At 41.5% G+C, this 17,065-nt stretch overlaps 1 pseudogene; it reads right to left on the bottom strand.

Annotated features, from left to right (window-relative positions):
• Positions 1-10,917: 10,917 nt before the first annotated feature.
• On the bottom strand, positions 10,918-12,058 carry LOC116685592 (uncharacterized protein K02A2.6-like; annotated as a pseudogene).
• Between the last annotated feature and the right edge of the window lie 5,007 nt (positions 12,059-17,065).

The raw sequence follows: 17,065 nt of genomic DNA, 5'->3' as shown, positions 1-17,065 counted from the left end.
TGTCTGTGATATCAATACATATCTGGAAGATTCATTTATTTATTTATTTATCTTTAAGGCCCTACAACCATTTTTAACATGCAAGTGACCTCACTGCAACCCAACTATTCCAATAACCCAGTTTGTCCTAAAAAAAAAATGATGTTCATATCTTGACTGTAGACAACAGGGTTGATGTTTTACAAGCTTTTTTATAAAATATATCCAGACGGAAATTAAACTGTAAAAATGGCCTCAGGGCCCAGAACGTTAAATGAAAGAATGAGTTTATGTAATAAAGAAATACCTTTAACTTTGTTGTATTCTGAATGTGACCAGTAATTATTTTATTTAAAAGTTTACACATAGGCTACACAACGGTTTAAATGTCTTGCTGAATTAAAAAATAAAGAAAAATATATTTACACATTTTAACATGTTTGTTAATTTTCTTTTACAAATCAGACTGCAAATTAACAAATATATTCACACACTAAGGGTAATGTGTTTCAATAGGCCAATAAATTAAACTACTGTATATTATGCAGTTTAGTAAGGAAGTATTTTATAGAGTTTTATTAGGTGTATAGCACCATGCTATTGAATTATTTATGTTAAATACAACTTTGTAACAAGTGCTTTGTTTTGTTTTTTTGTTTTTTTTTCGGTTTTGTTTTTTTAGCATACTATATTTACAAAGCTGCACATTTGTTTTGTTTTTTCCCATCTTGTATATACTTAAATATTAGTTCTTACATTCTTATATTTTATTCTTATATTTGTTATTATAATATTATTATTTCATGTATATTGTATGTATGTATATTTTGTGTGCTGCTGTAACACTGTAATTTCCCATTTTTTTGGGATCAATATCTATCTATCTATCTATCTATCTATCTAAGTGTTACAACTAACATGCCATCTGTTATGGGGTACGTTGTAACGTTTCACCTATCGCCACTCTTGGTGGAATTGTTCAACAATGGTAGGTCCTACAAACAAACTTCCAGTGAACATTTGTAGCAGAGATATGTATGTTGCTTGTATAAAAATATGACCAGTAAAACTTGAATGGCTTTAGAAATATTTAGCCAAAACCAGAAAGTGTTCCCCCACTAATTTGCTACGTGGTGCAAGCTACGTGGCAAAGCTAACTAGGTTAATGCTAGGATAATAATTAACAACTGCCAATGGTATTTCATTTTTTAAAACTGACTTGATGTTTGTTAGCGAAAACATAATGTAGAAAACAGTTAGGAATCTTGGATAATTTTAGACTGTATATGTTGAACTTAAACATCATGGGTTACTCTGGCTATATTGCTGAATTTATAATTCTCAATTTGTGTTTCAAACTTAAGGTGAAGCGGGGGGCGCTAGTGAGCAGGCAATGGAGTAGGTCGCAGGTTCAGAGGGCTCTGCACAAATTTATATTTTACCCTTTCTAAATGGTGCTTTAGTCGATTGTGTGATACCAAGGGACTACCCAAAACTGTTCTGCATCTTTGGGGACAATTTATTCCCTGACAAAGGTAAATGGCGAGCAACCTGCGCAAATACAAATACGTGAGCAAAGCCTCTGCTAGCAAGACGAGCGCTGACACTCCTACCGCTAGCAACGAAGCTAACACGACGCCTGAGATGGCCGAACGAGCTCAACAAACTGATATGATGACGGAGATGAAGAAAGAGTTGTTGTCCTCTATAAAAACGGATATAACCACGCTTTTCCAAACCGAGTTGAAGTCTATCATGGCTGAAGAGTTTGATGGAGTTAGGTCGGAGCTACAAGTGGTTAGGCAGGAGATAGCTAACAACACATCAGCTTTTCGGTCAGACCTGGACGTGATTGGAACAACGGTGTCGGATGTGGAAAAAGGACTATCAGGATGTTCGGATGATATCACGGAGCTACAAGGCACTGTGCGCAAACTGGAGGAAAGTGTCAAAAACCTACAAGAGAAATGTTAGGATATGGAAGGACGTATGCGGAGGTCAAATATTCGCATTGTGAATGTAGCTGAGGAAGATGGCTCCAGCACCCCTGCTTCGGTCTCAAAGCTGCTTAAAGAAGTCCTTAAAATGGATAAAGACGTCCTGATTGACAGATCTCACCGCAGTCTGCAGGGGAAGCGGGTGGGTGGAAAACAGAGCGATTATAGCAAAACTACAATACTATCAAGACTGTGTCGAAATCCTCCGCCTTAAACGAGAATCTGGCCCGCTACAATACAACGGCTCAACTATACTCATCTTTCCTGATTACCCACTGAGCGTGGCCCGCGCGAGGTCGGCGTCCAACGAGGTCCGTGGACTACTGCGGGGACGAGAGGGGGTCCGCTATGGGCTCCTGCACCCAGCCCGATTTCGGATCTCGTACAACGGGACGGATAAGCAGATTCAAGACGCGATGGAAGCCATGTTAATGCTATGGCGTATGTTAAGGGAAACATTCTGCGTGAGGTGGCTTAGATTCGCTTTTTCAATTTTCTCTCTCTACTGTAAGCAGACTATCTTTTGGTCTTGAGGATTGTTAGAAGATAAAAAGCACCACTTTTCCTTTATTTCCCTATCCGATTTGAAATATTGGGGTTATATTAAGTACTTTGTTAACATGCTGGTGCAGAGCAAACTGCAGAGCTAGAGTTCCTTAAAAGCACTTTAAGTGTGGATTTGCTGTTTGCGAGGGGATATTTTTTCACCATGTTCTAGTTGGTGACTGGGGAGGTTACTGTTGCACCAAACTGATTGCTCCTATTTTTTTTTTCTCTGTATGTTGCACAAGTATTACTTATTCTGGATCCACACTATCATTTATAAATACTTATACACACTAATATAAATGAGCGCTCGCACTGATGTATCACATACTTGCCAGATAAACTTTGTCAGCTGGAATGTTAAATCTCTAAATCACCCTGTGAAACGCCAAAAAGTACTTTCACACCTTAAGGAGTTGAATGCAGATATTACCTTTCTGCAAGAAACCGATTTGACCACATTTGATAATTTTAGACTGAGAGTAGGATGGGTGGGACAATTTTTTCATTCCTTTTTCCATTCTAAGTCTAGAGGGACGGCTATTTTGATCAAAAAATCCATCCCGTTCGTTGTGTCAAAAGTAGATGCTGATCCTGCTCGCCTTTATATAATATTAGTAGGTAGATTGAATGGTACCCCAGTAATTCTGGCGAATTTGTACGCACCTAACTGGGATGACAGTGCATTCTTTACTAGCTTCTTCTCTCAAATACCTGATATAGATTCACATCGTCTCATACTTGGAGGAGATATTAATTGTGTACTGTCGCCCTCATTGGATCGTAGTTCACCCAAGACCATGCAACAGACTCACTCAACAGTAGTGCTTAATCAGCTTCTAAAAACCTACGGAATGACTGATGTTTGGCGCTTTCAGAATCCTGGGCGTAGATGCTACTCCTTTTACTCACCAGTTCACAAACATATTCCCTTATCGATTATTTTTTCGTGGATAATAGTTTACTTTCATTAGTCAACAAATGTGAATACCAGGCAATAGTGATATCGGACCATGCACCACTGTCAATTACCTTAAACTTGCCTACTACAAGCAGTGGATATCGTCCGTGGCGCTTTAACACATTACACCTCTCAGATATTGAGTTTGTTAAATTTATCTCTAAGGAAATACATGAGTTTTTGGAGTGTAATTGGACCCCAGGGGTGTCCTACTGTCTAATTTGGGAAACGTTGAAAGCCTATCTCAGAGGCCAAATCATATCGTATAGTGCCTGTGTAAAGAAAAAACAACAGATCAGGCTTAAAAAGATAGAAAGCGATATCTTGCAAATTGATGGGGTTCTCTCACATTCGCCGTCAGCTGATTTATTTAAGGAAAGATTGGCTCTCCAGACGGAATTCAATCTGTTATCCACGAAACTCGTTGAGAACCTCTTGAATAAATCCAGACACAAGTCCTATGAACAGAGCGAAAAAATAGGAAAAATCCTAGCTCATCAACTACGGCAACAAAGTCTCGATCAGTCAATCCTTGAAATTATTGATGAACACAACAAAAAATTAACTGATCCGCTAGGGATTAACTACAGGTTTGCGGAATACTACTCGCAATTATACACATCTGAATCCAATAGAAACGAGGTGTTATTTGACTCATTTTTTTTAGCAAATTTACTCTGCCCACCATTGGTGAACAATTTGCCTCAGATTTGGAAAGACCATTTTCGAAGACCGAGGTATTAAAAGCAATTGCCACCATGCAAAGTGGGAAATCGCCGGGGCCTGATGGCTTTCCGAGCGAATTTTTCAAAAAATTCTCCTCAGAACTTTCCCCTATTTTACTCGCTGTTTATGAAGAGTCTTCCATCTCTGGGTTGTTACCAGAAACCATGAGACAAGCTGTTATTTCTTTAATTCATAAAAAGGGTAAGAGTAAGTTAGAGTGTAGCTTATATCGACCTATCTCATTATTAAACGTGGATAGTAAAATATTTGCCAAACTTTTAGCACGCCGAATGGAAATTGTTATACCTTCAATAGTGTCTGATGATCAGACTGGCTTTATCAAAAATTGCCATTCATTTTATAATATACGCAGACTTTTAAATATCCTCCACCATCCCACTCCATCCGATATACCTGAGGTGCTTTTGTCACTTGATGCTGAAAAGGCATTTGACCGGGTGGAGTGGGACTACCTCTTTTATACCTTGGAAAAATTTGCTTTTGCTGCAAAATTCATTTCATGGATTAATGTTTTATATTCTTCTCCTGTAGCAGCAATTTGGACAAACAATAACATATCTTTTTTTTTCCAATTGGGCCGTGGGACTAGACAAGGCTGCCCACTTTCCCCCTTATTGTTTGCGCTGATGATTGAACCCCTGGCAGTGGCAATACGGTCCGATAGTACTATCAAAGGCATACTGAGGGATGAATCCGAACACAAAGTGTCCCTTTATGCGGATGATACCCTCTTGCATGTGTCTGAACCACTTGAGACCCTTCCTCGATTGCTGTCATTACTTGGCAGTTTTGGAAGGATATATAAAATAAACATGCAAAAAAGTGAACTTATGCCGATTAACACTGCTGCCAGGCTTATCACATTAAACTCCTCGCCATTTAAATTGACTAAAGATAAATTTAAGTATTTAGGCATATGGGTCACTAGTAATTATAAAAACTTATATAAAACAAATTTTGTTCCATTGATAGACTATAAAACAGGATTTTGAACGCTGGGGTACACTACCGCTATCATTAGGAGATTGGATAAATACCGTCAAAATGAACGTCCTACGTAGATTTTTATATCTCTTCCAGTGTATTCCAATATTTTTAATTAAATCGTTTTTCCTTCTGACAGACAGGCTGATATCAGCTTTTATATGGAATGGGAAAAATGCACGCATCCGCAAAAGTATTCTATGGCGACACCGAGAACACGGAGGCCTATCATTACCCAATTTTCAGTACTACTATTGGGCAGCCAATGCTCGTTCTACAGTGGTGTGAAAAAGTGTTTGCCCCCTTCCTCATTTCCTGTTCCTTTGCATGTTTGTCACACTTAAGTGTTTTGGAACATCAAACCAATTTAAACAATAGTCAAGGACAACACAAGTAAACACAAAATGCAATTTGTAAATGAAGGTGTTTATTATTAAAGGTGAAAAAAAATCCAAACCATCAGGGCCCTGTGTGAAAAAGTGATTGCCCCCTAAACCTAATAACTGGTTGGGCCACCCTTAGCAGCAACAACTGCAACCAAGCGTTTGCGATAACGTGCAATGAGGCTTTTACAGCGTCCTGGAGGAATTTTGGCCCACTCATCTTTGCAGAATTGTCCTAATTCAGTTACATTAGAGGGTTTTCGAGCATGAATGGCCTTTTTAAGGTCATACCACAACATCTCAATAGGATTCAAGTCAGGACTTTGGCTAGGCAACTCCAAAGTCTTCATTTTGTTTTTCTTCAGCCATTCGGTGGTGGACTTGCTGGTGTGTTTAGGATCATTGTCCTGCTGCAGAACCCAAGTTCGTTTCAGCTTGAGTACACGAACAGATGGTTGGACATTCTCCTTCAGGATCTCTTGGTAGACAGCAGAATTCATAGTTCCTTTTATCACGGCAAGTCTTCAAGGTCCTGAAGTAGGAAAACAGCCCCAGACCATCACACTACCACCACCATATTTTACTGTTGGTATAATGTTCTTTTTATGAAATGCAGTGTTCCTTCTACGCCAGATATACTTGGACACACACCTTCCAAAGAGTTCCACTTTTGTCTCATCGGTCCACAGAATGTTGTCCCAAAAGTCTTGGGGATCATCAAGATGTGTTGTGGAGAAATTGAGACGAGCTTTGATGTTCTTTTTGCTCAGCAGTGGTTTTCTCCTTGGAACTCTGCCATGCAGGCCATTTTTGCCCAGTCTTTTCCTGATGGTGGAGGCATGAACGCTGACCTTAACTGAGGCAAGTGAGGCCTGCAGTTCTTTGGACGTTGTTGTGGGGTCTTTTGTGACCTCTTGGATGAGTCGTCGCTGCGCTCTTGGGGTAATTTTGGGCGGCCGGCCACTCCTGGGAAGGTTCACCACTGTTCCATGTCTTCGCCATTTTTGGATAATGGCTTTCACTGTGGTTCGTTGGATTCCCAAAGTTTTGGAAATGGCTTTATAACCCTTTCCAGACTGATAGATCTCAATTACTTTCTTTCTCAATTGTTCCTGAATTTCTTTGGGTCTCGGCATGATGTGTAGCTTTTAAGGATCTTCTGGTGGACCTTACTGTGTCAAGCAGCTCCTATTTAAGTGATGCCTTGATTGTGAACAGGTGTGGCAATAATCAGGCCTGGGTGTGGCTAGAGAAATTGAACTCAGGTGTGGACAACCACAGTTATAGTATGTTTTAACAAGGGGGGCAATCACTTTTTCACACAGGGCCATGATGGTTTGGATTTGTTTTCACCTTTTATAATAAACACCTTCATTTACAAATTGCATTTTGTGTTTACTTGTGTTGTCCTTGACTTTTTAAATTGGTTTGATGTTCCGAAACACTTAAGTGTGACAAACATGCAAAGGAACAGGAAATGAGGAAGGGGGCAAACACTTTTTCACACCACTGTATGTTGTATTGGCTTAATCCGCATGCTGACGGTCCTAAATGGTTGTCCCTTGAGAATCTGTCATGCCATCCTGCCCTGCCTCTTTGCATGCATTGTTTTGCTCAGCATTGCCATCACCTCATCCAATATATAAATATTCTCAGAATCCATTGGTTAAGCACTCCTTAAAAATATGGGGACAGTTTAGAAGACATTTTTCACTTAATGATATTTCAGTTTATATTCTCATAGTAAGGAATCACATGTTTACTCCTTCTATTATAGATGATTCTTTTGGTGCCTGGTTTGTAAAAGGCCTTAGGGTACTAAAGGATATATATATTGAAGGCACTTTTACAACTTTTCAACAAGTGAAAACCAAATTCCTAGTTCCCAACACTCATTTCTTCAAATATCTCCAACTTCGCAATTTTGTCGCATCATCTGTTAGTCACTTCCCCTCATTACCACCTGAGTCACTTCTTGAGACTGTCCTAAAAGTGAATCCATACTCCAAGGGGGCCATTGGTAAAATCTATGGTGCAATTAATACTCATAATATGGGACCTCTGGCTCATGTGAAAAGATTGTGGGAAGAGGAACTGACTACAGGAATCTCTGAGGATATATGGGAATCTATATTGAAAAATATTCACTCATCTTTAATATGTCAGACGCATCGAGTGATTCAATTTAGGTTGTTCATAGACTGCATTGGTCTAAAGTTAAGCTGGCAAAATTTAGATCAGACATAGACCCTCACTGTGATATATGTGAAGTTGAGCCAGGCACTCTGTCTCACATGTTTTGGCTTTGTCCAAAACTAAGATTTTTGGTATTCTATATTCAAATTTATCTCTGATACCTTGGGGACAATCATAGAGCCTGAGGCCACGATCTCTGTTTTTGGCATTGTGCCGCAGCATTTACACTTAAATCAAAACAACAAAAGCCTCATAGCATTCACTACTCTTTTGGCCCGGCGGCAGATACAGCTTAAATGGAAAGACAAATCCCCTCCAACTTTCAAAATTTGGCTCACTGATCTTCTATACAATCTGACCATGGAAAAAATAAGCTATGCTACAACAGGCTGTGCCTACAATTTTTTTGATATCTGGCAACCGGTTCTGGACCAAATTAGGAAGGTGGATCCATCTTTACTCTCGAACTCAGAGGAGTAATATACGGTATGTGCTACCCTTTCTAAAACATGTTAATGATTGCTTTTTGTTTTTCTCAAATTAATATTTGTATTGGTGCAACAGGTGCGGATTGTTCCTGGGTGGGTTGGTTAACATAAAAAGAAAATGTATTGTATTGTAAAATGTATCTTATATTTGACAAGATGTTCAATAAAAACACTTTAAACAACAACAACAAAAAAATTACGGTGAAGCATTCACAAAACCTGTCTGTGACCCCAACACATCCCTGTATCACAGTCCAGGATAAGACAGTACGTATGGCTCATTGCACCTGTAAGGCAGGCCTAGGAGACGTCTGCTCTCATGCAGCAGCTCTTCTGTACTCTGTGTTGGCTGCTGCTGATATTAAAAACAGGCAGGCTTGCACCGAGAAGCCCGGTGCTTGGGCTCAGACAAGTATGAACTCTGTCAGAGGGGTACCATATGAAGAGATCTGCAACATCACTTTCTCTCATAAGCCATGTTCAAGTCAACAAGATCAAGGTCCTGGTTTTCCTGATATCAGACCATCAGATAAAGACTGCCAGGCATTATTTGAGGCGCTTCATAATATTGAACTACAGGAGTCCAAACATAGAAGAGTGCCATGCTCTCTGTCCTTGAGGGCCGGCCCACAGGTAAGTTGCTCTGCTCCACAGAGAGACTGAATCTCTTTTGCGGCTTGCAAATAAAACTTGAACACTATAATACAGTAATACAACTCATCTTAGTTATGGTAGGGGGGAAACAAACACATGGGCTAATTATAATGAGTAATTACCACAGGACTACAATATTTAACTTTATTTTTTTCTTTGGTCACTTAAAATAGTCTGGATTCTTTATATAGTCACTTAAAATGAATTGTTTCTGTTTCTCGCTCTCACACACAGGTACATCCCAATGGTGACACACCTGAACTTGCCAACTTGCTTTTCCTTGCTGCTGGTTGAGAGTACCAAGGTCTTTGATGATCTACATCTAACAAAGTAACAATATCCTCGTGTAATATTGTTGAGTTTTAAAAAGTTAAAATGTCTGAAGGAACCAGGTTAGAAAATTATGCATACATCTGTCCCCATTTTCCCCCCACCTTCTGACTGTAAAGAGTTGATCAGGTCAAGTCTAGCATTTAACATATGGAAAGGGGCTTCCTGCTATGCAACAAAAGGTGGTCCCCTGTTTCCTGTCCCCTGGGGTTTTAGTCTAGGCTAAAACAATACAGTGTTGATTGGACTATGTTGATGTCAGAGTTTCACATTTACACGACAAAACCATTTGCTCCGCAACCAAAAGCGACCCCCAAAGGTGCAGAAGACAGGATCTCATTGGTCAGCAACGATGCACTCAACCTGCTGTCATGACAACAACGGACCAATGAGAAAGGATTTGAGTGCACCAGGGAAAAAGGAACAACTAGGGATGAGCGAGTACAGCATTATCTGTATCTGTATCTGTATCTGTTTACCACATGAATTATCTGTATCCGGATCTGTACTCGGACTGGGCGGGGCCTAAACCGGAAGTGGTCATATTTAACCCGGAAGTGGGTCGGGTTCTCTTGAAATGTGCGGGGCTTTAACCAGTATGATATTTTAAGCATGCAATTGATGAGTTGATCAAAAATTGTTATTGCTGATTTTAAAACTATTTACATGACAGCATCGAGCTTCAGATCAATGGTGTTGTCATGCTAACAAACAAACTACAGAACGTTTTGCAACAATGAATACAACACATGGGTCGCAATTATGAAGTAAAATGTAATGAACAAGAGTTTTCATACTCAATATAACTTTCTTTTTTTAACTTTTTATTTTTTTATGATCAGTGTGATTATTTTTTTTGGGGTTCTTTTTTATTATTTTTATTTCCACACCAGGTATGTGTGTGTGTGTTGTTGGGGCGGCATCCTGCCCTTCTAGATTCTTTCAGGAAGAAGGGTTCAAGTCCGTAGGTTGGATGAAAGAACGTTTAATACCATGGAATATTCCAGAGACAAGGTTAAAGAGAATTATGCATCCATAGCTCTCCCTAAGTTTGTCTTCCTCTTTTCCCTTTCTGCATGATCTTATGTGCACAGGGGCAGTTCATTTGCTACCACGTGACATGTTTGTGCGCTGTGTTTTGTCTTCAGAAGGTTAGTGCCAAGCAGAGCTTGGCCTGCAAAATAGATAACAGGTCTCAGACTTCTACTGGAGAGGACCTTCACCCAAACACAGGACGTGTCCCTAACCACCCTTGGCCCTGCTTTTCAGAATTAGACTCACTCGGCAGAGCTATGGTTGGACACATTGTACCATAACAACTTTCAAAAGGTCACAGTAAACTTTATGAACTATCACACTGAAACCTAGCAGACTATGTGTAATGCTTTTGCTCTTTAGCTCAAAATATAATGAATTTAACACACATGATTAATATAATGCACTACATGATTATAATGATGTTCATGCACACATGATATGAATATATTTAATCCCAACAATCCCCTTTTGGTCCCACCGGGACCACCTTCATTGGATACCTATTCAGTGATCAGAACAAAATGACAAGCGTCCCGGAATTCAATCATAGAGCATCCCAGGATACATTAAGAAGGTTTCCACTCCCCCTTTTGATCTTTTTAAAAGATCATCATTAACTAACCACCTACTGAACAGATCCCGGAAATTCTCTACACAAAATCAGAATCACAGTCACAATTACAACAGATATTACAAATAACAATGCAAAACGCTTCATTTGGGAATGGAATTTCATCTTGACTGTTGACTGGGATACCTTTATACCAGATTCAGAACCTCTAACCTGGGCGTTTTCAACCTTCACTCTTCGTCAACCTTGTGTCCACTTCTTTCTTCAACCAGGGATTGGACTAATCACCTGGAGTTGGAGCTTGGGAGGGGATTATTCTGCCCCTTTGCTGGTCCCTTTGCTCTTTTCCGCTCTTCTCTTCGTCCGAAGGGATGCGTGCGCCTCCTTCCAGTGCGGCTTGCACTTCCCTCAGTGTCCGTCCTGGCTCCTCCGCTGGCGTGCACTGACTCCAATGATACCACGTTTCCCCCTTTCTGCGTAGTTTCACTGCATGGCTGGTGCGTTCAGTCACCTCGAATGGACCGGTCCACCTGGGTTGGTTCCACTTCCTTTTTATCTCTCTGAGGCTGACCCAGGCAGCCTGGGGGACCGTGTGGGCTGTGGATCTCTCACCTTTCTGTTTGGAGAACCTGGACACAAATACTTTTAAATCATAAAAATAGGCTTTGGGCAATCTTTTTACTTTACTTTCTGCTGGCCCAGTAGCCGCCAGACTAGGAAATTTTCTGCCTTTTTCCAGCTCAAATGGGGTGAATCAAGTGGACCTGTTCACAGAGAAACAAATTGTCATTAGAGCAATAGGCAAAGCATCAACCCAATGCATCCCAGTCACACTGCAGATTTTGCTCAGTTTCTGCTTTATGTTTAGGTTCATTCTCTCCACTTTTCCCTGTGATTGTGGATGGTACACTGTACCAAACTTATGCTGGAGCCCCAGCATTTGTTCAACTGTTTGTAGGTCTGAATTCTTGAAGTGGGAGCCGTTGTCGGACCTTATCCTAGAGGGGAAACCATGAGTGGGGATGTAATGGTTGATTAGACATTTTTACCACTGTTTTGCTGTCTTCCCTTTTTGCTGGCCAGGCTTCAGGCCATCCTAAAAAAGAGTTTACTGCCACCAATAGGTATTGGCACCCTCTGCTGACTGTCCCCATGTCAGTAAAGTCAATGATTACCTCACCCATTGTTTCACATGTCAGTGGGAATGCTCCCATTTCTGGTTTCACTGTTGGTTTTGGGTTGTATTGCAAGCATGTCTGGCATTCTCTCACCCAGTTTTTGTCATGTCTTTCATGTGTGGATGCCATCAGTGACATAGCGCTCTGTCCAGCTGGTTTGATCCCACATGTCCTAATCTATATGTTTCAGTCAAAGTCTGTCTGGTAATGCTAAGAGGTAACAGTACTCTCCCGTCAGGTCCGCGCCAGATTCCGTCCACCTCTCTAGCTCCTCTGTTTTTACACTATGTTTTCTCTTCTGGGGTGGCTTTCAAATGTAATTCTTTTAGGGTGTGTGTTGTGTTTCATTCTCTGGTCTGCACACTAGTTGTCTGCATAAACGGTTATCATATCCTGCACTCCTTTTAGCTGCTTCATCTGCCATTCTATTTCCTTCTGCCTTTTCTGACTTCCCACTGTCATGCCCCCTACATTCAATCACTGCCACTCCTGCAGGTTCCTGTAAGCGATGCACTAACAGTTTAATTTCCTGTTCATGTCTAATTGGCTCTCCTGATGCAGTTACAAACCCTGTTCTTACCCATTGCTGGAGGTTTAAGTGACAAGCCCCTACCACATATGCTGAGTCAGTGCAGATGTTTACCGTTCGCGACGCTCTAGGTCTAACGGGAGACAGAAAAAGCATTAGCCAGATCAATGCATGTGAACCATTTTTGTGTAGGCAACAAATTTGTAAAGGCCACATAGGGATTTGGAACGGGGCACGTAGGTGTTCCCAGATTAGCATTTACTTTTCTCAAGTCGTGCACCATAGGCCTTGTATTGTGTGAGAAATACCTTCAATAGCCACTGGTTTAATGGGGTACTGAGGCTGTCTGATCGGTAGCAAAGTTTTCATTTCAAATGTGACAGGTTTACAATGCACCAACCCTACATCTGTGGAGCCAGTACTCCATGGATTCAGGAAGTGAGGTCACCGGGGCAGCCGCGTCAGGGTGATCAGTCATTTCTCTACCATGTGACCTGGAAATGAGACAGTTCTCCAAAAAAGCAGTATCATGCACATATGGCGGGAACATGTGGATGGAGTATGTGTCAGTGCTGGGTGAGTAGAAAACAACGTCAGTTTGAGTGCGTCTAAAATCTTTAGCAGCTACTGCAGATTTAACCATTGGGCCTAATTCCTTAGCTTGATGTTTGGGGTTTATTGCCTGAGTAATGGGGAACAGATTCACCTGACATTTTGTACCAGGACATTTTTTCAGGGGTGAGTTCTACCTCAGCAGCTACACCTTGGGGACCTGCATAGATGCTAGTGGATTTTAAATCCCACTGTTTACCAACTAGGTTATCGGAAAACTCATTATAATAGAGAAGGTCATTTTCTCTGTCATAATGGAGGGTGAGGTGTGGAGGGTCAGCAGGTGGTACATACGGACGGAGGCTGCAAATCCAGGGTTTCCATTGTAGGTAGGCAGACAGGATGCCAGTGTGAGTGGGTGTCTCAGTGAACAGAAGAGGAAGTAAAACAGGCAGCTTCTGTCTTTTCCCAGAGAAGCCTACAACAGTCACAAATCGTTCTGATAGAGGTGCATTATTTGTGTCATTCAAAGTGGAGTAGGAGCATCTGAATCCACTAAAAAATGGATAGTCTTTCCCACCTACTTCCACTGCAAGGAGAGGTTCTGCCAAAGCCCTCTCCGTAGCTTCCCCTGGGCCCCCTCATACCATCCTGGAGCCTGGTCACCTTCCTGTGTCAGGGGATACTGGCCTGGGTGTCCGTAGCTGGGAGCAATGGTGGGGTTTGGGCCTGGTGTCCCCCTTGTTGTCCTCTGCCTTGCCCTCTCTGCCTTGGTTGAGCATGTGGGCAGGCAACTTTCCAGTGGTCCATGGCACCGCACAAGAAGCATCCACTCTGTCGAAGTGGTTGGGGTCTGTTGAAACGAGTTGCAGCCCCCCCTGTATGTACCCCTGAACTGACCTCTGGATGGGAAAAATATCCCTGGGGAGATAGGAAAGCAGGAGGATAGGCTTGCTGAGGAGCAGGGAAGGGAGGAGGGATCTGGGGGATAGGATCACAAGGGAAAGGGGAGGGGTTGACTGGAGGGGGTGGAGGATATGGGTTAGAATCAGCAGGCATTGTTACAAACATTTGTTTCTGAGAATCCTTTTTATTAAGTTTAGCCTTTGCTTCTGCTAATTGTAGTTTCAAAATCTGTGTCTGCAGCTCTGTGGTTTCACTCCCCTTTTTGTCAGCCTTACGTTTAGCAATGTCTAAATGATGTCTAACATGTTTCCGCCACACCGCATCTTCACAATCATCATCTAAATCTGGATTTTCTTCCAATTTTACACACACCTCTGATGGCAGCCCTGCAAACACCGCCTTCCTGAACCACACAGATGTATTGCCCTTTTGCGCTGGATTTTTTTCCTGTCTGACGCAGCCATGTGTCATAACAATCAGCTAAATACTTCATAGGTTCAACTTTGGGGTCCCACGGGAAGCTAGGTATTCCTGCGGACTGGGGCAGAGGATAAATTCTCCTTATGACCTCTGCTATTCGATATAAATGGGGCATGAAAAGTGACTCATCGTCTTAAAGTTCGATTATAGCTTATTTTTCTATTGTGCAGACCTCATGTTGATAATGTTCAGAGTTTCAACGTATGTGTGAGCAGGTGTAGTAATGTGGTGTGTTTAAGCCAGCCTTAGTAGCTGCATCTACAGGGGCAGTACCTCTTTGTACTTGATATCATCTTCCTTGCCATCCAATTCTCCTCCTTTTTCTTTGTAATCTCCACATCCTGAGTCTCACACATCTCTACTTCCTTTTCTATTGCTATCAGTTTCTCCCTCTGATTCACAGCTATCTCTCCAATTTTCCTTAATCTCTGCAGCGACCCATACCTGTCTTACCTTTTGCTTCTCCTGTCTCTTTGATCTCTTTCCCTTTCTCTCCTTTTCCTGTCCCTTAATTCTTTCTCGTACCTTTCCTCCAGAGTGATCTGCTCTCTGCTTGTGGCCTGAACTACTCTGTTTCTTGTATTCCTCCAGCTGTTCAAGCCTCATTCTCTGACTGAATGGAGCATTCTCATAACTTTCCATTTGCTGCTCTGAGAGTGCGCGTTCCTGTTCTACAGAAGGAGAGGAGCAGAGAGGGGAGGGGCTCGGGGGCGCGCTTGGCTCTGTCTGTCTGGTCTGGTGTCCTGAGTCAAGGGAGAAAGTAACTGTGCCGCTTGTCACATCTATTATTGGCTATAGTCCGGGGGTCTGGGGGCCTTTAGTTCGTCAGTCTGAGTGTCGGATGTAGCAACATATGATTGTCATGTTTGGGTTCTGATTCTGTCTTGTTCTGAAACGTAGGATCTTTGGCTCCCTGGACTCCTTCGTTTTTTTTTTTTTTCAGTTTTATCTGGCATGAGATGACTCACGCTTTTCCCCATTAATGCTAATTCATGAATTTTCAGACCCTGGGCCTCTAATTCTTTTACCCTTTTCTTGAGTTTTGATCGCGGTATCAAAGCCTTTGAGTCAAATTGTTTCTTATACTCTTCTAACTCCTGTCTATATCTATTTCTGACTTTCCACAAATGTGCCAATAATGTAGTTGTGGTGTCCTCTGCGTTATCCTGAACGAGAGGCCACAACACTGTCTTTGTTTCTTTTTTAACCTTTTCCTGGTCTTTTTTCAGCTGTCTTTTCTACCATTCCGCGCATTATCAATTCCATTTGTTTTTTCCACGGTTTATAGGGCCCGCAGCCTACGCCGGTAATTATATGATCTCTTTGGGCCTCCATTACTCCAAATTTATGATTATTCTTATTATTTCTTATTATTATTTTATTTATTTTTTACAGAGAATTACTTTAAACTTGAGACTACCTTTCACACTAAATAGTCAATGTTAGTGCTATCCTTCATGACCACCTCAGTGTCACTACCTTTCACGACTCTATTTTTAGAGATGTTACTTTTCGCCTCTGACTCTTCTTCACACTGATTTAGCCAATATAGTGCTGCCATTCATGTTTACTTCGACACTACCCCTTCACACTTTTTCTTTAAAGTGCTACCCCTTGAGTCTGACTTTCCTTAATTTATTTTTAAACTTGAGACTACCTTTCACACTAAATAGTCAATGTTAGTGCTACCCTTCATGATCACCTCAGTGTCACTACCTTTCACGACTCTATTTTTAGAGACGCTACCTTTCGTCTCTGACTCTTCTTCACACTAATTAAGCCAATATAGTGCTGCTTTTCATGTCTACTTCAACATTACACATTCACACTTTTTCTTTAAAGTGCTACCCCTTGAGTCTGACTTTCTTTATATTATCACAACAAAATTAGTCACAATATGGTACGTTCCTAGAATCCAACCTCTATGTCTTGATGTCAAGATTAATCAAAATACCTTTCTAAATTGTCAACCAGAACCAAGGACCTCACACATTCAATTTAGTTTTCTCCAATATAGCAGATTTGAAATAAACAGGTTCTGCTTACCTTTTAGGTGGGCGCCCTTGGTGAATGATCAGAGTGTCCGGTTCTGGTTGTTTTGTCCAATGGAACCTCTTCCTCCTGGCTAGCTCGCCAAAATGTTGGGGCGGCATCCTGCCCTTCTAGATTCTTTCAGGAAGAAGGGTTCAAGTCCGTAGGTTGGATGAAAGAACGTTTAATACCATGGAATATTCCAGAGACAAGGTTAAAGAGAATTATGCATCCATAGCTCTCCCTAAGTTTGTCTTCCTCTTTTCCCTTTCTGCATGATCTTATGTGCACAGGGGCAGTTCATTTGCTACCACGTGACATGTTTGTGCGCTGTGTTTTGTCTTCAGAAGGTTAGTGCCAAGCAGAGCTTGGCCTGCAAAATAGATAACAGGTCTCAGACTTCTACTGGAGAGGACCTTCACCCAAACACAGGACGTGTCCCTAACCACCCTTGGCCCTGCTTTTCAGAATTAGACTCACTCGGCAGAGCTATGGTTGGACACATTGTACCATAA

This window comes from Etheostoma spectabile, unplaced genomic scaffold (assembly GCF_008692095.1).
Source record: "Etheostoma spectabile isolate EspeVRDwgs_2016 unplaced genomic scaffold, UIUC_Espe_1.0 scaffold00570065, whole genome shotgun sequence".
Taxonomy (NCBI): Eukaryota; Metazoa; Chordata; class Actinopteri; order Perciformes; family Percidae; genus Etheostoma; species Etheostoma spectabile.
The sequence above is the reverse complement of the archived record's forward strand: the minus strand, read 5'-3'. Positions and strand labels throughout refer to the sequence as shown.